This window comes from Macrobrachium rosenbergii, chromosome 53 (genome assembly GCF_040412425.1).
Source record: "Macrobrachium rosenbergii isolate ZJJX-2024 chromosome 53, ASM4041242v1, whole genome shotgun sequence".
In the NCBI taxonomy this organism is placed as follows: domain Eukaryota; kingdom Metazoa; phylum Arthropoda; class Malacostraca; order Decapoda; family Palaemonidae; genus Macrobrachium; species Macrobrachium rosenbergii.
In genome coordinates this window covers 50,379,493-50,405,068 of record NC_089793.1, presented here as the reverse complement: position 1 = coordinate 50,405,068, position 25,576 = coordinate 50,379,493, and the positions used below count along the sequence as shown (strand labels likewise).

At 37.3% G+C, this 25,576-nt stretch overlaps 1 protein-coding gene and 1 long non-coding RNA gene across 3 annotated transcripts in view; one reads left to right on the top strand and one right to left on the bottom strand.

Annotated features, from left to right (window-relative positions):
- LOC136834447 (zinc finger protein 271-like) overlaps positions 1 to 24,644 on the top strand; it is a 92,531-nt gene extending 67,887 nt beyond the window's left edge. Inside the window, exons 4-5 of one of the 2 annotated variants that reach the window (XR_010851811.1) lie at positions 7,359 to 7,446; positions 24,187 to 24,644. The gene's annotated coding sequence lies outside the window, so the exon portion shown is untranslated. The remainder of the gene's footprint in view (positions 1 to 7,358; positions 7,447 to 24,186) is intronic. The other variant, XR_010851810.1, reaches the window with a different exon arrangement.
- LOC136834449 (uncharacterized) lies at positions 8,932 to 24,023 on the bottom strand. Its single transcript, XR_010851814.1, has 3 exons — positions 21,715 to 24,023; positions 9,643 to 16,232; positions 8,932 to 9,324 (listed from the first exon to the last, which is right to left on the bottom strand). It is a non-coding gene; the product is annotated as an uncharacterized lncRNA (long non-coding RNA).
- Positions 24,645 to 25,576: the final 932 nt, after the last annotated feature.

The following is a 25,576-nucleotide window of genomic DNA, read 5'->3' as shown; positions in this document are numbered from 1 at the left end:
CCACTGTCACAGGTATTCTTGCAAAAATCATTGTAACACTTCCGATGATACTTAGACTCAGCAGCTACTAAGTCAATAACACTATCAATCCGACTAAGTACTAAATAACCAAGTTTATCATTGCGTTCCTTTGCTTTTTCCCGTACTGTTTCCTGTAGTACCATTGTCGTAACTTCATGTATGGACCTACGATACTTCCTTGGCTTCTTTTGCTCTGCTATTTTATCAGCTGTTTCTCCACAGAATAAGCATTGCAGTTTGATGTCAAATTGGGTTAATTCTGATCGCAGACAAGGAACTTTATTGGGTGGTTCTTCTAAGTCCTTACTTGGAGCAGGTCGTCGAGTGTACGACTTACGGCAGTTGACATGTACTTGTAAACAAGTTTTTTTCTTAAACTGTTCATGCAACCCATCCTCTCGGGCCAAACTGGCTGTTATCAAGGTCTGCAGTCCTCTAGTCACCTCTACACTTGGAGATTTTTTCAAGGGAAACCCACATATCAGACAATCCATCATTTCTCTTAGTACCTGGAAGAAGAAAATATAGGTTAAGGTCTAGCGTTTCTCTTCGTTTATGTCTTGTAACTTCTTTAGTTTTTAAAATAGACATAGACTTGTATATACCGTTTAAAAGAAGAAAAAAGTTTGTTCTACAACTTTTGTTTCGAAGCATTTTGACATGCAGTCCACCATTTCCAAGGAAAATGTTGTTGAAAATAAAATTATGAATGAAATTTCAATATTATTATTTTTCCTGCACATAAATTTACTTATTTTTGTAAAATAACACAATGATTCCTATAGAAAACCAATTCTAAACAACTTTTATTGAGTGGTGTTTTTTTGATAAAAGTAATATTTTTTGAGATATTTCAATTTTAAGAAAATTCCAATATGGCGGCCATTTTCCAATATGGCGGCTAACGCAAGCACGGGAGACAGTGGGACTTTTCATATGTTGTTCAGGTCACAATTGTCTATACTTCTGCAAAGTTTCAGCTTTTATCTAATTATTTCCACTCAAAACCCTAAAAGTCCTGGGCTAATTGTGATATCAGACAACTCTGTACTCTCTCTACTGTTGGGTTTCTTCTCGACAGAGGTCCTCTATTTGTGGTAGAGATGCCTTATGTCTTCTGGTGCTCTGTGCCCTAACACAGAGGTCTTCTATCATTGACAGAGAAACTTCCTTGCTGAATGAGGCTTGTGTAACAGAAAAGACCTTTTGAGCATCAAATCTGTGTTCTGTGTTTTCCATCTCAGTGGTAAACGCAGAATACAGATTTGATGTTTGAGATACGAATGCACGTTTAGGTTTCAGGAAGAATTGGATCAAATTTGGTGTAGTTTCGGTTCTCTGTTCAGTAATTTATACTAAAATCTCCTCTTAGTAAAAGGAAATATTCCCATATTCTGTTTTTTTTTTTTTAACAGAACTAAGACATTTTTTGCCAGCATACGAAGATAACACAGACAAACTGATAATGCCTAAAGAACTGTTAACTTCCCACTTATATAAAAACAGCATTCACAGACTTCCTTTTCAATCTGCACAAAGAATAGATTTTAAATTAGGGACCTAATGGCGGTGATGGGACTCTAAATTCATTCCTCGAACTGGAATAAAAAAAAAAAAAAATTTTTCACTTGGGGTGGAGGGAAGGGGAATTTAGTACAATACAATACAATATTTGATCAGGGTATGATAAACTGTTGCATTACAACGTCAACAAAGAAATGCCTTGTCAGCAGTTTTGGGGACAATGCTGGTGATTGATGCTGCGTTCCTTCATTCAGATGTTGTCCATTTTTGCCCTTTTTTGTTTTTGTTTTAATTGCCTGGAGTAAAACGTTTGTGGCCTCTACCCTTTCTGGCGGTTTTGTGAGATGGCAGGTGCGTTCAGGAACTCTCTCTCTCTCTCTCTCTCTCTCTCTCTCTCTCTCTCTCTCTCTCTCTCTCAGGCAAAAATGCGTCTCTCACTCTGTCTCACACTCAACAGTGCCTCTCTCTCTCTCTCTCTCTCTCTCTCTCTCTCTCTCTCTCTCTCAGGCTAAAATGTCTCTCTTACTTTCTCTCTCACTCAACAGTTTACAATCTCTCTCTCTCTCTCTCTCTCTCTCTCTCTCTCTCTCTCTCTCTCTCTCTCTCAGGCTAAAATGTCTCTCTCTCTCACTTAACAGTCTACAGTGCCGCTCTCTCTCTCTCTCTCTCTCTCTCTCTCTCTCTCTCTCTCTCTCTCTCTCTCTCTCTCTCTCTCTCTCTCTCTCTCTCTCGCTGTGGATTTGTTTCTCCATTATTATTATTATTATTATTATTATTATTATTATTATTATTATTATTATTGTATATCAGGTCCACAATAATATAAAGAGTTGAACTGAAGATGAACTCAGGACAGGGTTCGAAAGCTTTTGTAACTTTTTTTTATAAAATCAACAAGAATTCACCATTGACTATTATTGTGGACCTGATATACAGCATATCCCGTTCTCGACCTAGAGGAGAATGACCTATTATCATTATTCTTATTATTATTATTATTATTATTATTATTATTATTATTATTATTATTATTATTATTATTATTATTATTATTATTATTATATAAAGTGTCTTTTCTATCTTCCTTATGATTCTCTTTTCAGGCTCTCTCTCTGCAAAAAGCCTGAAAAGTGCCCTCTCTCTCTCTCTCTCTCTCTCTCTCTCTCTCTCTCTCTCTCTCTCTCTCTCTCTCTCTCAGGCAAAAATGAACTCTGTCTCATACGGTGCCTCTCTCTCTCTCTCTCTAAAATGTCTCTCTCTCTCTCAACAGTCTACAATCTCTCTCTCTCTCTCTCTCTCTCTCTCTCTCAGGCAAAAATGCGTCTCTCACTCTGTCTCACACTATATAAAGATAATGCGTCTCTCATCTGTCTCACATAATACAGCCATCCTTTTTAATAAGACCTGTTTAAAGAGGGTCTGCTCCTTCATATTATTATTATTATTATTATTATTATTATTATTATTATTATTATTATTATTATTATTATTATTATTATTATTATTATATATTATATAAAAGATGAAGAACCCTATTAATATGGAACAAGAAACCCACCACAGAAGGGGCCACTGACTTGAAATTCGAGCTTCCGAAAAATAGATGGTGCTTAATAGAAAGAAGTGACAGGAGAGAAAGGGAAATAGAGAAAGAAGAGGTCGATTATTAAAAAGGAAAAAAATAAGTTTAAAAAAATTAATAAATATATAGATAGAATAAGTAACGGACAGACTGACAGAGACAGACTTTGAAAGAAATATGCTTATAAGAGGAAGTGTAACTTAACTTATCACTAAATTAAACAAGTGAAAAATGCGCCGAAGTTTCTTCGGCTCAATCGAGTTTTCTGTACATCATATAATCAAGGCCACCTAAAATAGATCTATCTATCAGTGGTCTCGGTATATAGCTGTATGAGCCGCGGCCCATGAAACTTTAACTACGGCCGGGTGGCGGCCTATCCTATATCGTTGCCAGGAGCACGATTATGGCTAAATTTAACCTTGAATAAAATAAAAACTACTGAGGAGGCTAGAGGGCTGCAATTTTGTATGTTAGATGACTGGAGGGTGGATGATCAACATACCAATTTGCAGCCCTCTAGCCTTAGTAGTCTTTAAGATCTGAGGACGAACAGAAAAAGTGCGGACAGAAAAAAGTGCGGACGGACAGACAAATCCAGCACAATAGTTGTTTTCCTTTCAGAAAACTAAAAATAATAGAAATTGAAGACCAAACACTTGAGATGAAAGGTCGCTTATCCCCAAACCTCTGATTTGATCAGGACGAAAAGAAATTAATCATAAATTCATCCGCGTCCCTTTTTTTTTTTTTTTATCCGGTTTCTTCTATTCAGTATGAAGGAAATGAAAAGAAATGACGATAAAGAACTCCACGGGAGAATGCATCTTGGAATAGCCAATGTGCCCAGCGCGTCGAGTTCGATTTTTTATCACTGCCAATATTCAACTTCGTATTCCACCAAGGGCTTCTTTGGGTGTGACGTCATGAGGAAGCCTCGGAAGAATTCCTTACGTTATAATGAATGCTCCCACCTCCTGCAAACGAAGTAGTGTTTCCCTTCAAGCTTTATACAATTTTTTATACATTTAATTTTTTCCCAATTCCAGCTCGAGAAGAATCCTAAAAGGGGTCAGAGGTCTGGTTAAACATATCTTTTATAAATAACTAAATTTTTTTCCTGTTTAGTTTTCTGTGAAAGAAAACTATTGAGATGGCTATTTGTCTGTCCGTCCGCACTTTTTCTGTCCGCCCTCAGACCTTAAAAGCTACAGAGGCTAGAGGGCTGCAAATTGATATGTTGATCATCTACCTTCCAGTCATCAAACATACCAAATTGCAGCCCTCTAGCCTCAGTAGTTTTTAAGATCTGAGGGCGGACGGAGCACTACAAGGAAAGGCGCGTTAATTATTTTGATATTATGGAAAGGCGGTAATGAACATAATGTCTTTATTTTGCAATATATATTTAATAAGAATGCCGCTAATGATTCACCTGAGGTCAGTCATCTGATGCAAGAATGAAACTCCATTTTGTGTAGCAACGGAGACGACGAACGAGTTGATGATGATAAATTCGATAAATTGATAAACTTTAGACAACTTTGCAGTGCCAGCTGTGCCAGCACCGTACAAGTGAACAGCGTAATTTGTGAATATAATTGGACTTAAAACATTATCAAAGTGCATTATTATTATTATTATTATTATTATTATTATTATTATTATTATTATTATTATTACCAACGCCACTCCCACCCTACCGCCATCCAAGTAACCACCTACGCAATTCTGTGATGACGAAGCTTCAATTGGTCGACAATACAGTAAAACCCACCTCTTTTCGGTGAAGAATGACTTTATATTTATGGCAGATTTTGTTTAAAATCCTCTAAAATCCCCTCAAATTGACATCGATTCAGTAATCTAAAGCACAAAGTAATTTATTAGACCAAAACGCAATAAAATAACCGAAAACGCACGAAGGAATATGACATTTCACTTCTACGGTCAAAGTTAAGAATCGTCTTCATTCGATCTTGCAATAAGGTCGTCGCTCCCGTGGAAGGCAGTGGGATTGTCACCCTTATGGTTCACGTATGTAAGTGTCCCAAGGTCGCAGGTATTCCATATATGTGTGTGTGTGTGTGTGTGTGTGTGTGTGTGTGTGTGTGTGTTTGTTTATCTATGTATATGTAGATACAAACACTGAGTTTTTCTTTTTCCCCGTTCCTTCATAAATAAAATATTTCCAGTTTTTCATCCAATTTTCTCCATTTTAATGCTATAAACATTCCTTTACTCAATGATTTCCCAGTTAAAGATAATTCCTATGATCCACACACCCTATTTGAAAATGTAATTAAGAATATTGTGACACATAAATGCTACGGTATTCTGGTAAATTCTTGTGTCAAAACTTGCTAAAGCTGCTGTCGAAACGGGTAATATAATTCTAGGAGAAAATTGACCGTTTGTTTCAAAGCCGAGCCTCCGTTTTCTTTAAGTCCCTTGTTTTCCAATTAAAAGAAAACGTATCTTTTGTAACGCTAACTATATCATTTTGCATTGCTTTGCATTGAGCCCTCGTATCTGGGCTAAGGATTGTGATTGCATATTATCATGGTAGCCTCCAACGCTGCGTGATGCGGAGGGATTCTCTGATATTCCTGTCTCTCTTGCGTCTTTCTGATGCCTTATCTTCCTCAAATCTCCACTTCTCTCCAGCCTCCCTCCTCGAAAGTCTCATCCAAATACTACTGACACTATCGCATACTATTCTTCCAAGGGTCGTGCAAAGGACGCGTACAAGCCATCACTATCTCCCCTTCATCATTATCTCACTATTTTCGTGGAGTTTTAGATGATTTTCAGCAATAATTATTGGTACGTCGGGATGGAAAACTTTACACTTAGCCAACTTCCCAAAACCGATTTCAATCAATTATTAGAGTTTTTACTTAACTTCACAGTTATCGTAGGGTTAATGGTTTCACGTAATCGCTGTTTTTAATATGATTATGAAGTGGGTAGGTATTCCCAGTTGTAGGTGCTTTCAGTGATTGTGCAAAGGAAATGCGATGTTTTCGCCCACTGAGAGGGCCCCAGTTTCTGTACATAATCACATAATTTCTGACGATACAGTAATGAAATGAATTGCTGAAAATACATTCCATTTGATTCGTGAAAACTTATGAAAGGGGGAGGGGGATCTGATCTTGTATAAGATGCGGAGAATGACTGAACTGAATCTCTTGTTGAAGGAACTGCCTTGGGAAAGTACGTCTACACAGCTTTAGTAGCTATTCCAGCATGAAATTAGTCAATTCTCAGGTCTGGGTACTTGTAAAAGCCACTATAACTTCAAAGAACACGGATGTCTAAATCCATTAACAATACATGTAATCTAAACGGTTCTACAGCCAGCCTTTGCAAGTGAGACTATTGAATATGACGGAGTCCAGTACGAACTTTGTCATAGCTAAAGGGTATATATTATAGTAAGTCACCTAGCAGATGTTTTGTAGAACTTCAAGAAGCTTCTTCGGTCTTTTGAAAGTAGGTGAAGCTTCTGACAGCTTGATATATTGGGAACACTTTGTTCAAGAGCTTCATGTTGAAATCACAAAACATGAGGATCTCTGTACCATTTGTAAAATTTGCATCGCAAACCGGTTTTTTGATTACTTGAACACTTAGTGGTGACAAGATTAAATGCAATTTCAGGAATGTGACTTCGATAAAAGATTACAGATTAATTCGTTGAAAAAGACCAAACACGCTTTAGGCATTACCTAATGTTCTTTGCCGCGTGCCTTCTGCCCCTACCTGCGACCCTTTTCTGTGGATAACTTGCAAGAAAATCTATGGTTTTGAAACATTTTGACATTCCGTTGTATGTTTTCTTTGAGATTTCAGGCTGGGTTTTCTCCAACATCTTGTTGCAGAATCTGAGTCTTGTAATACAAGGCTCAGAAAACGAGAAACATGAAGCAAAAGATTTGTGGTTATGATTTGTATATTTTCGAATTTCTGGGTCATTGTACTAATGGCTTTGTACCTGTCAGAATTCACTCCTCAGAGATTGTTTACCAATATACTTGTAAATATTTAAGGATAAGTTATTTGATCTGTCTTCAGAGATAGATGTAAATATTTAAGGATAAGTTATTTGATCTGTCTTTAGAGATAGAAACGTATAAAACTGAATTTGCTTCCTTACAGATTATTGATTAAAATACTTTCGTAAGATTAGACTTAAAGGTATTCTATTTGCCTTGGATATTTTCAGAGGAAAGCTCCCATCATGTAAATTTGGCGATGTAATGGGATCATTCTAACTTGCAGAGCATCATTTGCCAAGATCGGGAACTTATTTGGTAAGATTTGTCACTTTTCCTGATGCTCGATTTGATTCAAGTTAGTTTCATGTTTGTCAGTTGACTTCAGGTGTTCACAGGTTTCCTCAGATGATGACGAGAGCGTTGTTTTGGATTACTGAGCTTTGTGTTGGCTCCTTAGAATTGGAAATGCATGTCCCTGGTGTGGGGTGCTTGAGATTTTATTGGTGGCGCTGCTTTGGATGAATACGTGATGCGAGGTCTTATTTTATTTTGTGGATATTTAGATGTATAACTTGTATAGCTTTTTTATTGCTCCAAAATTGTCTTGGCAGGACTTAACTATATGTGACAATGTCAACTGGCTTGATAGTTAATGATATACCTGATCTAGGGAAACTCGATTTTTGAAACTGGTCACGACGACAGTTAAGAAATTCAACTGGTTTTTACTTTAATTTGTAATTGAACTTTCTAGAGTTCAGTGGGTTTGTGTAGAAGTCTTTTAAGGTTTGACATTCTAGAGTTTTATTATAAAGGTTGAAGTTGACAGTAATATAAGATTGAATATGTTTACCTTTATGAAAATGGTGGTATGTGTTTTAATCAAGTCCTTTCCCAGGAGACTTTGGAATTCGGGTGTTATTGTGAAAGAGCAACTCGAGGTTGAAGTTTGGTTTTTATAGGATGCTGTCAATAAGGAGTTAGGCTTTCGTGAGTGTAATGGTGTGATTTTGGCTTCATACTCCGTTAACCTGTGAGACTTAGACTAAGAAAGTCTGTTAGTCTGCGAAACTTATTCTGAGAAAGTCTGTTAGTCTGTGGAACTTATTCTGAGAAAGTCTGTTAATCTGTTTAATCTGAGAATGAGAAAGTGTTAGTCTGTTTAATTTGAAACTTATTCTGAGAAAGTCTGTTAATCAGTGAAACTTAGTCTGAGAAGGTCTGTTAGTCTGTGGAACAGTCTGAGAAGGTCTGTTAATCAGTGAAACTTAGTCTGAGAAAATGTTAATCTGCTTATTCTGAAACTTTGAGAAAGTCTGTTAGTCTGTGAAACTTAGTCCGAGAAAGTCTGTTAATCTGCTTATTCTGAAATTTTGAGTAAGTCTAATCTGAGGAACTTAGTCTGAGAAAGTCTGGTAATCTGTGGAACTTAGTCTGAGAAAGTCTGTTGGTCTGTAGAACTTAGTCTGAGAAAGTTTTAATCAGTGAAACTTAGTCTGATAAAGTCTGTTAAACAGTGAAACTTAGTCAGAGAAAGTCTGTTAATCTGTGAAACTTAGTCTGAGAAAGTCTGTTAATCAGTGAAACTTAGTCTGAGAAGCCTGTTAGTCTGTGAAAATTAGTCTGAGAAAGTTTGTTAATCAGTGAAACTTGGTCAGAGAAAGTCTGTTAATCTGTGAAACTTAGTCTGAGAAGGTTTGTTAATCTGTGGAACTTAGTCTGAGAAAGTCTGTTAGTCTGTGGAACTTAGTCTGAGAAAGTCTGTTAAACTGTGGAACTTAGTGTAATAATTGTTTAATAATAATGTTGTTATTACTACTTGTGGCTTGGTATGTCAATTGTCCTGACTTGCATTTGGCGGCAACCATTCATTTTAGGACAATTAACTCAGACTAACCTACACATAACAGGTCAGTCCTGGGCAGAGGATAATACAAGTGTGACACATCGGCAGAGGTTAACAAACCCAGTTCTACTCTTAGCTTGAACTGGTACTTGACGTCATAGGCAGACGAATCTTCATTTCTGGTTAGGGTTGAGGGAAAGGCCGACTCCCGCCGTTTGTTTAATGCTTCTTTGTAGGAGGATACATGGTGTAAACAACTTACTCATAGTGTTCCTTCCATAATTGTTAGGACTGGTTCCTAAACAGGTTCTTACACTGGTTCTTAAACTAGTTCTTTCATTGGTTCCCTGTAATACGAAAAGTTAATTTAGGACAACAATCTTGTGCCAGACAGCATGCAGCCCTTAGCCTAGGCGATACTGTACTCATGTCTAACTTAAACTTATACATTACACAGTTAGCCTGGCTTTACATGCATAACAGTTGGAATTTAATTCAAGAATTGACATATTCATAGAATTATGGAAGAATATCGCACATCTTAGCCTACGGGTGGTGGCATTGCAACCACATACAAACTCATCGTGGTGCAACTTACGTAACATTACCATAACTCTTGGTGATTTGCTTTTACATGTTCAATATAAACTGAGATAAGTGCATACCTTTCACAAGGGAGAAATATGGCACTTCAAATGAAGATAACGGGAGCTACGTTCCTTTCCCTCTCAAGTCTTCGTACACATCTTGAACAGCGCGAGTTGAGCTTAGGCATTTACGTACACACTGTTGATCATAGACAACCTCAGTTTCGAGTAGTTAATTCAAATTCTTGATAAGATGAAAACCAATTCATTTTTCCAGTCCACCAATTATGAAGGGCATTGTCGTTTATTCAAAAGAAGGATGCCCATCATTACATCACTTTACCCCTCCTGAAATTGGTTTTCATTTATCAAGGACGACCAATCCCTTAAATTACAATACTGTATTTAGGGTAGACTATAAATCTAACAACAACAATACAGGTCTTGCAAACAGTGCTACTTCCTATCTCTCAGCCAGAGATATAAACTGCAACGTTCAATCAGTAAGGTCTGCTAACAGACATACGCAACAAGTTGTGGGACGCCACCCGTAAAGCACGTTTCTACCTAACCATCCCAATAACTTTACAACCAAGCTAAACACTTACGTAAGAGTGATCTTAAATTTAGTTAAGGTCTAGTCACTCCTCATTAGGGGTACAATCACTTCTGATTATTTTTCTCAAAACACTCGCTTACATCGTCCTTCAGGCTCATGTACTTAATTGCCATAAGCAAGAAAACCTTCCTTTGAAGATAATATACCGCTTAAAGCATCCTAATGACTAACTCACACATCAGACACATAACTTTAACAACTCGACCCGAGTTTGTAAAGCTTTTGGATGGGATACTCTTCATACAAAACTCTGAATACAAGTTCCCTGTACACAAAGCAAGCAGTGTCATGATCAGATTTATAATTTATATGAATACAACATACAAGAATATACCTGGAAAGTGATATAATGGTTATATATAAAATACAAAAATATTCTTCACAGAAAATACAAAACACACAATGCAGTATAAAACAAAATACAATGATCTCAAATTTCTTCAATTAACCTAGATGGAGGGACAACATCACTAGCACCTCTGGTTTGTACTCTTTCATTCACTACATCAGGAGTGACATCATCCATTTCCTGCATTTTTACTAACTGCTGTTCTTGTCCGATAAAGGGTTTCACCCTGTCAGCAGCACGTCAAACATGTTTTCCAACTCATATTTCGCACCATCACTAACCACTTTGGTAACTACATATGGACCACACCACCTGGGGTTTAGTGTCTTACGCGTGCTAGGAATCACAATTTCAGTTTTAACCCACACGGACCAGTCAAGAGATTACAAAAAATTCCTCGGACCAGTACAGACATCCAGGCATACACTGGCATTTAATTATTAGTCCAAATCATCATCAAAAACAACCAAAGACATAACAAATGCACATATCCTCAACACATTTTATTTATTTTTTCAGCATTTCAAATTTTTATGCGAGAATGCCATGTAATCATAATGTATGTTATCTTTCACATTATAAAAAGCAAATTGATTAAAAAAATTCCAAATCAAATTCATGCTATGGTGGTAAAAAAAAATACTACGGTAGAAATGGGAGTCATGGTGACAGATTCATGTATTCATTTGTATTGCAAGGAACTATCAGTACACCAAAATGTAATATTTCATATTTAACAAATGAAATGAGAAATAGGCCTACATATATAAGCAATAAAAAATACACTTATCCAAGTCAGGCTTCGTTTTTTACCATTCAGATTTTATATAATTTCATGTTTGTGCAAAACTATTATCATTCATAATTTAGCCGATTCTTGAGTGCATTCAAGACTCAGAAATCCCAGAGGTTCTAAATATAAAGGCAGTCAAAAACACTTATTAGTGCTTGCTTTGCTGGAACAAGTTTCTCAAGACGTGGTTCATTGTCACTAAGTGCAAGACGAAGTGGCGATTTTATGTTCAGTCTGTTTCTATTCTATATTTAGTCTTTATTGAAATCAGTACCGAGAACCCTGCTTCGCACAGGTAAGTTGAAGAGAATGCCATTAACAGTTTCAAAGCGATGGCACTTAGTTCAGGGAATTCTCCACGGCCATGAATCCAAAATGCAGGTAATGTTATACCACTTTTAAACAGGGATTCTAATCCCTTGTCATTTGACAACTCAATTAGCTGATCCTCTTGCAGTGAATTCAAATTGTTCTCATTTGAGTCTGAGAGAGGACTACAAACCCATTCATTTCCAGTTCGTGGATCCTCTTCTTCAGGGAAGTGAGTAGAGAAAGGGTCAGAGAGAGAATTTAAATGTTTTGCAATGGTACATTTCAAACTGTCAATATTTAACTGTTCTCTCTGATCATCAACTGAGACAACACTGGGAAACATAATTATCAAAACACTCTCTTTCGATCCTATTATGCAGAATATTATTTTTCTTAGGTTATGAATAAAATGATAAGTAACAAGTAAAGCAATTTGGCTGACCAGCAAATTGTACACCATGGACCAGCAACGGTCCGCGGACCATAGGTTGTGAACCACTGTTCTACATCATCAGTAATTGTGGGTAGCACACTAGTCACTTGTCTAAGAGCTCTACGAGAGAAAAATACACAGTGAGGTTGTTCACCAAGAGTGGTATGAACAGTGGAATTGAGCACACACTGCGTTTCACCTAAGTACTTAGGCCATTGATAAGGATGATGTCCTTTGCACATTACATTTAGTACTGTTTTCATGGTTCTCTGCATCCTTTCACTTACACTGTTTCCTTGTGGATGATACGGGGTAATGTAACCAGTATTCATCTTATGTTCTTGGCATAATTGTCTAAGTTGGTGTGAGGTGAATTCAGCACCATTATCAAGAATGACTGTCACAGGTACACCAAAGTCATTCAAATAGACAAGGAAGTTTTTGCTTCCTTCCTCTGTAGACTTACTTTGCAATGGATAGAACTTCACATACCAGCAGTGATGATCAATAACAGTCAATACATATCTATAACCATTTGCACCAGATAACATATCAGTTAAATCAAGACTGATTTGCTCTAAAGGATTAGTTACAGGAGGCAATTCTTGGAACTACTGTTGTAAAGAACTTCTGGCTTTATGGTTTTGGCACATAACACATTCATTCACTTAAATATTTGGTAACATCAGTTTGCAATGAAGGCCAATAGAACAGGTTTTCAATAGCATCCATTGTTTGGCGTTTACCTAGGTGACAGTTTCTCATTTGATGGGTTGGTATTGTTCTCGGCTAGCACTCTGCTGGGCCCGCGTTCGATTCTCCGACTGGTCAATGCAGATTTAGAGGAATTTATTTTTGGTGACAGAAATTCATTTCTTGTTAATATGTGGTTCGGATTCCACAATAAGCTGTAGGTCCTGTTGCTAGGTAACCAACTGGTTCTTAGCCACGTAAAATAAATCTAATCCTTCGGGCCAGCCCTAGGAAAGCTGTTAATCAGCTCAGTGGTCTGGTTAAACTAAGGAATACTTTTACTTTTTTGCCTAGGTGACCTGACACTGATTCATGACCAAACTTCAAAGCTGCCTTTGTTAAATCCTTAGGAACTACTAATCTCAACTGAATTGAGCTACCAACTTTATCTGCGCTGGTATACAACAACCCTTCATATAACAGGAATTGATTAATCAAAGTCTAGGAAACCGCTTATGTAGTAATTTACCACCTCCTAGAAAAGTTATTAGTTCGGCCCACCTTGGTTCATCTAACTGCTTTTCTTTGAACTCATCTTTGCTCAGACCAAGATAACTGTTCCTACTCTGATGAAAGACTGCTCTGACTGGTCTTCTTAGTTGATCTGCCACCTGATTATTTTTACCTGGCCTATACTCTACCTTGAAATGGTAACCCTGCATCTCAATTGCCCATCTGCTCATTCTAGGTGACTTTGTCTTTCTCTTTAACACCGAAACTAGAGGCTGATGATCTGTGTGAATGGAATGGAACACCCCAAAGAAAATGATGGAATCTGCGACATGCCTAGACAATGGCAGTACTTCTCTGTCAGTAGTATTGTGGCACTGTTCAACTGGCTTCAATTTCTTGGAGAAATATCCAATAGGTTTTAACTGATCATCTGGTCTCTGCATCAAAACAACACCTACAGTACATGTGTTATGCTATGGAGTTTTTCTTTGTATTGCGTTGCACCACATATGAATGTCCCGTGTCTATTGACTTTCACTTGATAGTAACGCAGAGGACTCGGTAAGTTAGGTTGAAATTGTCTATTAATATTTTTCACTTCAGGAGGGGGTAAGTATTCACCGGGCACGGTTTTTCATAAGTTTTATTACAAAACTATTTCACACGGCCAGCCACACTGGACTTAGAAATTTCTTGATGTTAAGAGAGGAGCGAGTGACACAATCCTACCCAATTTGGTTTTCAAGTAACTCTCGCTAAAAATTGATCAGAATGAACTCTGGACCTATGTTGAATAAAACTCCGCCTCCTTGAGGACGTCTACTTTACTCTTAATGGTTCAATCTTAACTCCCACTTTTGGCAAGGACAAATCAGGTCAATTTTGCTGACCTTTTCGCTTCTTAGTCTATCCTCTAACTCCTCCTTCCTTTCCCACATCTTGGAGGTTTGTTATGATTAGTCTTCAATTTACTTGGTCCCATAACTCATCATTTTAAACTATCAACATCGTGTCTCTCTCTCTCTCTCTTTCATAATCCCGATCAGTGAATCTCATACTTATTCACTGCATAACATCACTCGGTCACCTACCTGCATTGACTACAATGCAAGTAGATAACCAACTCAACTTGACTATAGTCAATTACTTCAATTTCAATAATTTCTAATAGTCAATTACTTCAATTTCAATAATTTCTATCAACAAGCAATAAATTCAAGAAACATTATAATGCATCATAGTGCTAACACAAACAATATAAGCATGAATTATATATCAAATACTCAAACTAAATGCAGAAAATTATGGCAAAGTAAATATATCAAATGCCTATTACTCTCTGGTTATCAATCATAAATTGTAAAAAATAAAAAAATCAATCACCAAATGTTCAAGTGGCAAGTCAATGGTAAATGCTATTACTCTCTAGGAAGGATTCTGTCCATCATGTCTTTGATTAAGGTAAGCTTATTCAGTATCAATTTCCTGACAATCATAAAAGAAATGAAAGCAAACAGTACCAAAAGAATGACATTTATGAATGACATAATAGGAGAAATCTCGGTCTTATATGTATGAAAGAAAGTATGAACCTCTTCTAGCTTTGTGAATGTCTCCAATTCCAGTTCTGAAAGTTGAAATTCGTTAATAACTGCAAACTGATGTACACTTTTACTGAAATTCAAACTGTACGTCGTGAAAACTGTTGGTTTGTAATACAAATTATGTAAAATGACCAGTTCACAAGCAGATGAAAATGAGTGTACGTTAATGAAAACTACTTCTGTTTTGTTTGACTTACAGTCAATCTTAGCATTCAATCTGTTTGCTGAGAACACAAAAATTTCATCATGAATGATTTGAGCCTTGAAAGTTTCTGTAAACGGTATATATTTACAATGGTTCTTACCATTCTTGTTGTTTACAAGATCATCTAGGCAATGAAGAGCACTCAATGGTTCATAGAAATTCACAATGTTACAAACATATACATCATCATCAAGCATGACACATTCCAGTCACTAGGAACGAATCATGCTGCAAGGCAAAGTGTCGAACTGTTCCTTCTAGTACAATGGACTTATTATCTACTACCATTGGGAATGGATAGACTGACATCAATGAGTTGACGTCTGGATTGTTGAAAGGGATCACTAGTATAATTTGATTGGCTATCACTTTCACTGTTATCAGGCCATAATAGTCCACTATATTTTCTACTAGTGGCTTCAAGTGATTGTTCACAACACATTTCTGAATAATGGCTTCAATTTCACTAGGGGTTATCAGAAAAGGCGACAGCAGGTTTTTACCTGCCATCATGATTGCATTGAGTAATTCCTTGTATTCCAGAAGGAAATTACTTGTTTCTATGAGCAGTTGCTCCATCATTTCTGTTTGATGGATTTTAGCAATTTCTGATGAAACATTATGGAGGGCACTATTCACAAATTCTTTCAGCACTGTGATCATTTTCTGATTTTGATTGACATTTCCTATTACTTTATTATAGACAGTGCCCTGCTCAGAAGCCCAATTTTCAAGTTGTGCCACTCTTTCCTTTAGCCTTTCAACATTACCATCGGTCGCCACTCCAAAGAGATTGTGTAAAGCGACGCCTATAAAAAGGGTATAAGTGATCGCTTTACTACTTTCCTTGGCATAACACTATCGATGTCCTCTGCAACTTGGAGAGCATGTCGTACAAATTTCTATCTTGGACACTTTGTAATCCTGCCTGTATCTGATTGCTCAGCTGGCCTAACTGCTCTCTCTCTGATCGATAATGGAGTCCGTCTGGATCTTAACAATGGCTATTTGGTCCTGCCAATCATTTCTTAATCCAGTAAAAATCTGCCAACTACATTTGTTTACCATTCACTTGATGATGGCTCCCTTCCTTATCTTTATTCTATCAATTCCTTTAACTGGGTAGACGACCAAGGTTCTGAATGAACTACTTTAATGTGGTTCCAATGTACAATGGATTCTTTCAAGGTAATTTCATGCATTAACTTGAATTTATTCAACTTCAAAACTTCTAAAACTCTATATGGACCTCGAAATTTTGGTGATACTTTAATATTAGGTCCTTCAAGAACATGATTGAGTACATAAACTTGTTGTCCTACCTTTAACGAGGGTATGGTGGATCTGTTATTGTAATACTTACTAGATTTTTATGTAACTCCTTTAATCTAGCCCTGGTGACTTTAACGGTCTCAAATACGCACGTCTTGTCTTCCAAGCAATATAGTCCTCGTAGTTGTACGTACGTCTGGGTGGTGCGGCATCATCCAAAAGTGAATTTGGCATTCTCTTTTGGTAGCCATACAATAGGAAATGAGGAGTTTCTCCTATTGATTCATTTACTGTGTTGTTTAGAGTAAATTGTATGTCTTCGAGAGTCAAGTCCCAGTCTTCAGTGCTAGGGGTTACCAATGTTTTCAGAACATCCTTTATCTTGCGATTTGTTCTTTCTACTGCTCCATTTGAGCTTGGCTTATATGCTGTTATTTGACATTTCTGTATTTCATAAAAGTCACACAATTTCGTTAGAATGTCACTAGTAAATTCAGCAGCATTGTCTGAGAGCAAAACTTGAGGACATGAATGTCTGGTTATAATTCTAGACTTAAAGGCTTCTGCCACCGTTGATGCTTCTCTGTTTCTAGTTGGAACAATTTCTACGTATCTGGTCAAATAGTCAATGAAAACTAAAATCTGTTTATTTCCTCTGATGGTGTTCGGGAATGGACCTAAGAAATCCATTGTGACTACTTGAAAAGGATTTAATTCTGAAGGATACATTTCCAGAGGAGCCTTGACGTTGACATTCCCCTTATGTATATTACATAGGGTACAATTCTGAACAAATCGAGTAGCATCTTCACTACATCGAGGCCAAAATAGTTTCTAGTGATTGTTCTACATGTTTTCTTAATTCCAGGATGTCCTGATAACTTGTATGAATGGGTTAGTTCTAAAACGTCTTGTATTAGTGTATTAGGAATGTACAAACGTGAACAAGCATTTGGTTCATCTGAAGTCTTGTACAATAACCCATCTATCAATTGAAACTCTGAATTTTCTCACCTTGCAAGAGGTTACCAATTACTTCCTTTATTCTAGAATCCTTTTGTTGTTCTTGACGAACTTTGTCTAAATCTAAGTCTGTGATTTGACAACTGAAGGCGAAATTATGAGTGGTAATTTGTTTCTCGTTCTCTTCTTGTGATCTAGACAAGGCGTCAGCTAATGTGTTATATTTACCAGGTATGTATCTAAATTCTGGGGCAAATTCTAATACGCTAACGAACCATCTATTGAACTTCATATTATTGGTAAAAGCCCTTTTCTTGAAAAGATCACAAATGGGTTTATGATCTGTAAGAACATTAATTTTATGTCCTAGCAAAATGTGTCTAAATTTCTGTAATCCCCAGACTAATGCCAAACATTCCCTTTCTGTTGTACTGTAATTTCTTTCAGCTGCATTCAAAACTCTACTGGCATAGTATACAGTCCTCATCCTTGTTTTATCCTTTTGCATCAAGACGACACCTAGTCCTGTACTTGAAGCATCACAGGCTAAGTAGAATTCCTTCTCGAAGTCTGGATAAACTAGGATAGGATCTGTTATCAACATATCCTTTAGTGTTTTGAACGCTGCTTCCTGTTCATCTTTCCACTCATAGTTAGCATCTTTCCTAGTTAACTCAGTTAATGGTTTTGCTATGGTAGCAAATCCCTTTATGAAAGGTCGATAATACCCTACCATACCTAGGAATCTTCTTAGTGCCTTCAAATTTCTTGGGGCTGGATAGTCTACAATAGCCTTAATCTTTCCTTCTTGCATTTTCAAACCATGTTCACTGATAACATGTCCTAGATATTCTAGAGATTTCTTCAGAAACTGACATTTCTTAATTTTTACCTTTAAACCGGCCTTTCTGAGCCTATCTAATACTAATTCTATTGTCTTGAAATGACTCTCTACATCCTTACTAGCAATTATTACATCATCAAGATAAACCGATACGTCTTCAACATCTCCCAAGATTTGCAGCATTAAACGTACAAACGTTAAAGGAGCTGAAGTAAGACCAAACGGCATTACCTCAAATTGCAAATGTTCTTTATGAGTACTGAATGCCGTGAGATGCTTGGATTCTTCATCGAGAGGAACTTGCCAATATCCACTCAGTAAATCGAGGCTAGAAAAACCTTGGCACCTCCTAATTGAGCTAGCATGTCACTAATGACTGGCATTGGCATTCGATCGGGGATGGTGTGGGAATTCAATTTACGGTAATCAATTACCATCCTCCATGTACCGTCTTTCTTTGGAACTAGCAGTACAGGTGAATTATAAGGTGACTTAGAAGGTATTACAACTCCATCTTCCTTCATCTCTTCAACCATCTCGTCTACAATGGGTCTTTGACTTATTGGAAGTTTGTAGTTAGGTATATAAAAGGTCTAGCACCATCTTCTATGACTATTTTGTGCTGCAGGACATCTGTCCTTCCTAACTTATCTCCTGTTACTGCTACAACACTCCTATATTTCTCTAATATCTGTATTAACCTGTCCCTACAATGAGGAAAATCTGTATTATTTACTTCCCCTTCTAATTTAACTCTTGTGTCAGCTACAGAAACAAATGCTTTTTCACTTAGGGTTAGTAAAGGGTTAGTAATCACAATTCCCTTACAGAATTCTATGCCGGCATGCAATTCTAGTCTCTTGTCAGAATAATTATACACATAAGTCGTACAATTTCCACCATTAAGTCTTACTAGGGAATTGTCCATTTTCACAAAGTCTGGTAAGTCTTCATTAACTAATAACACATCTGTATCACCTAGGTTTTTATCTGTTATAATTCTAAGACAAACCTTTGTCAGACCTTGTGGATGCAGTATAACGCTATTGTTTAATTTAAGTTTTACAAGATTATCATCGGCAGTACTAACTAAGCAGATCTCTTCTGCATTCTGTGCATCGGCAGTGTAACAGACATCAGTATCATCTGAACTTTCATCTTGTGGTATCACAGAACCTAGCTCTGTCATTTTCAGGTTGCCTAACAGCAACACCTCATTGAGATACTTCTCTTCCGTATCTTCTCTTATTATTAAGTGACTACAATCTATTAGCGTGTCAGGATCGTCAGGTTGGGAAAAAGAACTAAGTTCTTCGGAGGTATCTACTTGTCGTGCACTTGAGTTATCAGGTTCATACCTGCTATCTGAGAATTCCTCCTGAGTGGCTTCTAGGCTTTTAAAAGTAGTTTGTCTATCTTCTCCTATTTCTTCTATCATTGAATTTCTACTCACTGTCCTACCCGGGTTAGCATTAAATTCTGTTTCTATCTGTTGGACGTCTACTTCTTCAGATGAGGCTGTCTCAGGTAAAGTGATCAAGTTTATCTGAAACTGTTCCTCTTCTTCAAGAGAGCAAACATTTCCTCTATCAATTTCCTTGATAGTTACTCTTCCATTGCTACAATCTAGTGTAATTCCACATCTTTTCATAGCCTGGAAGGAAAATAGAGCTTGAGCTGGAAAATATTTCTCTTCCAACACCACAAACTCTTCCCTGTATTTCTTATTTAGAATTTCTATCTCTAAATTGACATTGCCTATAGCCCTTATTTGCTTCCCAGCGATCCCCTTTATGGTCCTATAGGATTCTCTCATTTGGGAAAGCTCACAACCTATATGTTTTGTTAAAGTGCCTTTATCTATGATACTTACAGTACTGCCTGTATCCAACAATATGGAACTCAGTACACCTTCTAAGTGTACTTGTATGATAGGCAACTCTTCCTGACACGTATTAAAATTCTTTACAGAAAACACTATTTCATTACTTCGAGTAATGTCTGTTGGGGACACATCCTTATTCACTGTCACTATTTCTCTCTGTAAGGATGGACCTTTCTGCTGCACCCTCTGTGATCGTCACTGAGAATCCCCTTGATTTGGGTTACTGGGGGAGGTATTTTGGATATTAGGCTGAGTACTTTGGTTATTTTGAGACCCTGAGAATTTCCCTGTTTGTTGTACCAACAGTTTTGGATCAAATGTCCTGTCTTATTGCAATTGAACACCATTTGTTTCTTCTACAATTCTGGGTTGTATGGTTGTTATAACCACAATTTCCACAACTTTGTCTCTGCCTATTGAACTGTGGCCTATTATTCCCTGAATTTTGGCCTTGACTAGCTCCCCCTCTGTCCAGGAGTACTGTTATTTCCACTGTTATTTCCATTAGTTCCAGTGGTATTCCCATTGTTACCTCTATTTGGCGGCCTACCTTGATTGTTTCTATTTGATTGATTAAATCTCCTATTGTTGTTCCCACCATTTCTATCAAACGAATTTCTATTTCCTGATACCTAGACCTAGCTTGCCCTGATTGGTTTCTATTGGACTGATTGCTATTATTTCTTGGGTTTCCACTAGCTACGGTTCCCGTAAAATCTGCACTACTACTTGATGAATTCTGTTTTACTTTCCTTTCTATGTACATCAAAGTTTGTACAATTCCATCATTTGGCTTCCTATCACAGTACTTCTTTAAGGCTACTCTTTCTTCCTTACCCAAAGCATCGTAGATTGGTCCTAAGGACATATATCTAAGTACCTTGGATATACTAGCTAAATCTTTCATCATCATCAAATTCATCCTTCCTTCCAACAACAATTCCTACAGCTTTCATATCTGTCGTCACTCTATCTATAGCTTCTTCTACTCTAGTGGCTAAAACTAAGTGATTACCCTCATATTTCTGATGATGGAAAGTTCCTATGTTGTACCATGGATCTTTCTGTGCTTCTGGTTGCCAAAACTGTAAGCACTGTTTCTTGAATTCGTTAAACAGAGTAATATTCCTAAAAGTACTGAATGAAGAACTGTATGTGCATCACCATGTTCCATACTAACATACAAGAGTGCTTCATCTATTTTCTTTCTCTCATCTGTGATACCAGCAGCTGAAATTCTGCTTTCTGTGTCTGCTATCCATCGATTTACACCATATTCTTCTAATCTACTTTTATCTACATTACTTGGTCTACCGTTCCACAAAATCTAGTGGCTTGGTTATTACGGCGGCTTGCGCCATGTTGGGATTTCTAGGTACAATGGAAGTTATTGGGTTAGTGGTTACAACTGAAGGGTTAGGCGCACTCGGTAAACTAAGTGGGGACCTTGACTACGAGAACGTCTGGGTCTAGTATTACTAGGATCAATTGGTCTAGAAAGTCGTTCAGGTACAGGTCTTAGGTTATATGGAGTCTGGTCTTCGCTTCTTGTCTGTTGCAGTCGGGCGATAACTTCGTCCAAAGTGTTATTCATATTAATTCATAAAATATTCAATGATTCCAAGAATGAAAAATTGAAAAAAAATAAATTTGAGAATCAGGTACTTACTTCAATTGCATGTTTGCTGAGTTGACTGTATCCCTCTATACAAAAAAAAAAAAATTCAAATTTTTCCTAACTCATTCCTTCATAGGACTCTCTCAATCTGAAAAAGTCTGATATTAGTATTTATGTATACAATTGTTTGGGTTCCACTGCAAAATGCTGCGCCAAGTGTTTAACAATAAAATTTATTATGATAGAATTATTTAAACAGAATTGTCTCTATCACCAAGTGAACGAAAATTTCTATTTCGTAAAAAAAATTACTAAATATGAGAAAAAAAAATTATTTCCTTCGTACAACAATAAGGAAAAATTCTTCAGAATATTATTCAAAAGAAAAACAATTTACTTAAATCATTTATGTTTAAAAAAAATTATTTGCGCACTGCAGGGAAAAATAATTATATAAAATTTCACTCACACAAAAAAATTTAATTATTCACAGAGAAAAAAAAAATTCTCTTGATAATTCCCCGATACTAGGAATGAATGTTTACTATTCAATTAGCTTCGTGTCGCCTTGCACTTGAAGATCGCGCTGATTGCACTTGAGCGCAATTTGTCGTTAGCATCCAGCGATAATTCGGCACAGCTCGGCCGACTTCCAGTCCGTACTTGCTGAATTTGGCGAAGAAAAATTTTGGAATCCCTTCCAAATTGTTGATTGAAGGCGTCACTTCCCTTTCGAGAGGCGGTTATCAACGCGTTGACTTCTAAACTTTATCGCCGTTCCGAATTCTTCACTCTCTTTCGTCGCCGTCTTCCGCTCTCATTCGTCGCCGTCGTCGTCACTGCTCTGCTACCGCTACTTTTCGCTAAGTCTCCCTTTTAGCGACCAAAAATTTTTGGAATTTCGTGTATTTAAGTCCGTACACGATAGAAAAGTTCACTGAACTGACGTAGATATAAGCGACTTTCATACGTCCGCCAACACAGTTTGTTTTGGTCTTCTCCGCTTCTGCGATCGGCGTAGTATAGCGCGAGTTGCTGATTCTTTCTTTCGTAAATTTCGTTTTCTTATAAAAATCACCGCTGTTCTATGCCGTGATTATTACTATTGTTCTTATTATGTTCATATACAATTATTAAACTGAATTTCTGGTTGATCTTATGCGAATGTTCGGAAGTTTCAAACTAGGCAGAGATTTACCGCTGTCAATTTTTCATTCCGATCGACGCAAAAAGATTCACTGCTTCTTGGAATATTTCGTTCTGCTTCGTTTCCCTTCTGCTACAGTGTTGATGTTGTATTGGTGTTTCTAGTGCTGAAGACCGTCTTGAGATTATTTGCGCTGTTAAATTGAGAGTTAGTTATAGCGCCGTCACTGCTCAGTCTCTGTAAATTTCTCTAGGGCCGTGAACTTTAATGTTTTTCAAATGTCGCTGGGCGAAATCCTCCGAAACTGCCACCATTGATTTTATGCGGTTTAGTTTTTCTTTGTATTGCGTTGCACCACATATGAATGTCCCGTGTCTATTGACTTTCACTTGATAGTAACGCAGGGGACTCGGTAAGTTAGGTTGAAATTGTCTATTAATATTTTTCACTTCAGGAGGGGGTAAGTATTCACCGGGCACGGTTTTTCATAAGTTTTATTACAAAACTATTTCACACGCCAGCCACACTGGACTTAGAAATTTCTTGATGTTAAGAGAGGAGCGAGTGACACAATCCTACCCAATTTGGTTTTCAAGTAACTCTCGCTAAAATTTGATCAGAATGAACTCTGGACCTATGTTGAATAAAACTCCGCCTCCTTGAGGACGTCTACTTTACTCTTAATGGTTCAATCTTAACTCCCACTTTTGGCAAGGACAAATCAGGTCAATTTTGCTGACCTTTTCACTTCTTAGTCTATCCTCTAACTCCTCCTTCCTTTCCCACATCTTGGAGGTTTGTTATGGTTAGTCTTCAATTTACTTGGTCCCATGACTCATCATTTTAAACTATCAACATCGTGTCTCTCTCTCTCTCTCTCTCTCTTTCATAATCCCGATCAGTGAATCTCATACTTATTCACTGCATAACACCACCCCCCAGTCCTTAATATCCCTACCCCTTACCAGGTACACATGCACACATTAAATTTTAGTAAAAAAAAAAAAAAAAAAAAGACATACTGGGACGACATTATTCTCCTTAAACGATATATAGTTAGCAATAACATTGCCTAAGTGTTCCAGTACTCGAAATACTCGATACCAGGCATTTTGTATCGATACTTTCGATACAGAGGTGGTATCGGAAATATCGATACTTTGGTATCGATACGCCCACCACTAGTCACTGTGCGGTTCGTTGCCAGACGAACGACCAAAGCTGCGTTGATGTATTATTTATTATTTTAGTCATGCAAATTTCTCTTATGTTTGTGCAGGATGATGTGATACTTTTTTGGATACTTTAATGAAAAAGTGATGATACATTCTTACGTTTTTTGAAAAATTCACGATACTTTTTATAATTTCAGGATCAACACTGGACTTCAACTTGCACTGGAGTCTGAGAGTGAGTGTGGACATTTCTGGACGTGTTGATGGCGTCGGCTTCCTCACGCTGTTCGTAGGCTGTTTTGAGAGGAAAAACAAGTTGGTGGATTCCCCGAGAGTCACTCATTTCTTCATTGTTATCATATCATTCTTATTGTCGGCATCGGAAGGTGAGCATTGAAATCTCATTTAGAGATTAGCAGTCCACTGCTGTTTGATGGCCAGAGAGAGAGACCATTATCTGTAATTGTTTAACTTCCGTGTGTGTTCATGCCTACGTATATGTATGTATGCATGCTTATGTGTATATGTGCGTGTGTGTGCACGTCTGTGTGTATATATGTATGTATCGTGCTTGCTATACGACATTTTGGCTGTTTACCCAGCAGCTGCAGCATTCAGGAAAGTAACGCGTCACTGAGAGTGAGTCACAAGTGTTGCCAACTTGGCGAAAAAGTAGCTAGATTTGGCGAATTTTTTGACCTGTTTAGCGACTTTTCAAAGGCTATTATGAACTGCGGATTTTCTAGCGAATTTTAGTCTCCTCTGGTGAATTTTTTAGCGAATTTCAGAATAGAATTTATTCTTATATATATTACTTAATAAAAATAAAAATAATCATAAATTTGAATTCATTTACTGATCGTGTACAACTCATGATGTCAGCTCGAGTTATCCAGGGCCAGTAAGCGAGGGAGGGATGGGACTTCGTAGTTGCACACAGGAGGCCCCTCCCAACCGTCACACCAACCCCATCCCGGTACACCCAACCAACGTTGCCAATTTAGCGGCGCTAAAACATCATAGACCGACAGCTTTAAGAACTGTTTCCATGAGCTTTGATCGTCAAAGTATTGCAATAATGATGCAATAGCTCTAGAGTTTATGTATGTTACAAATAAGTCCGCGAAAATCACTTCTTTTCCCATGTTTTGTGTGTCTTGTCCCGAGGTTTGGCAGGTAAATACAGACCAATTGGCAACAGTGTGTAACCCAACCAATACCTCTAAATTTCACCATGATAGCGCAATACATCATACCCGTAGTATTCCTGTACAGATTATATTATACGGTATCCTTTCATTATTCGTTACCGTTAGATAAAACTTTGATACTTGCACAGTTAGCGTACAGTTTCAGTCAGCTGCAGAGACAATTTCCGTTGATAAGTGATATTATTATGGCGCCAACGTATTCGCAAGCATACAGGAAAAGCTGGGAATCATTCCCAGAGATGAAAGACTGGTTGAAATTAACCAGTTGAAACTGATAAAACAAAAGCATACTGTGTTTATTGTAAATGTGAAATTAATGCAAAGCTCAGTGATATAAGGAAGCATGCTGGTGCTAAAAAACACATCAAAGCAGCCA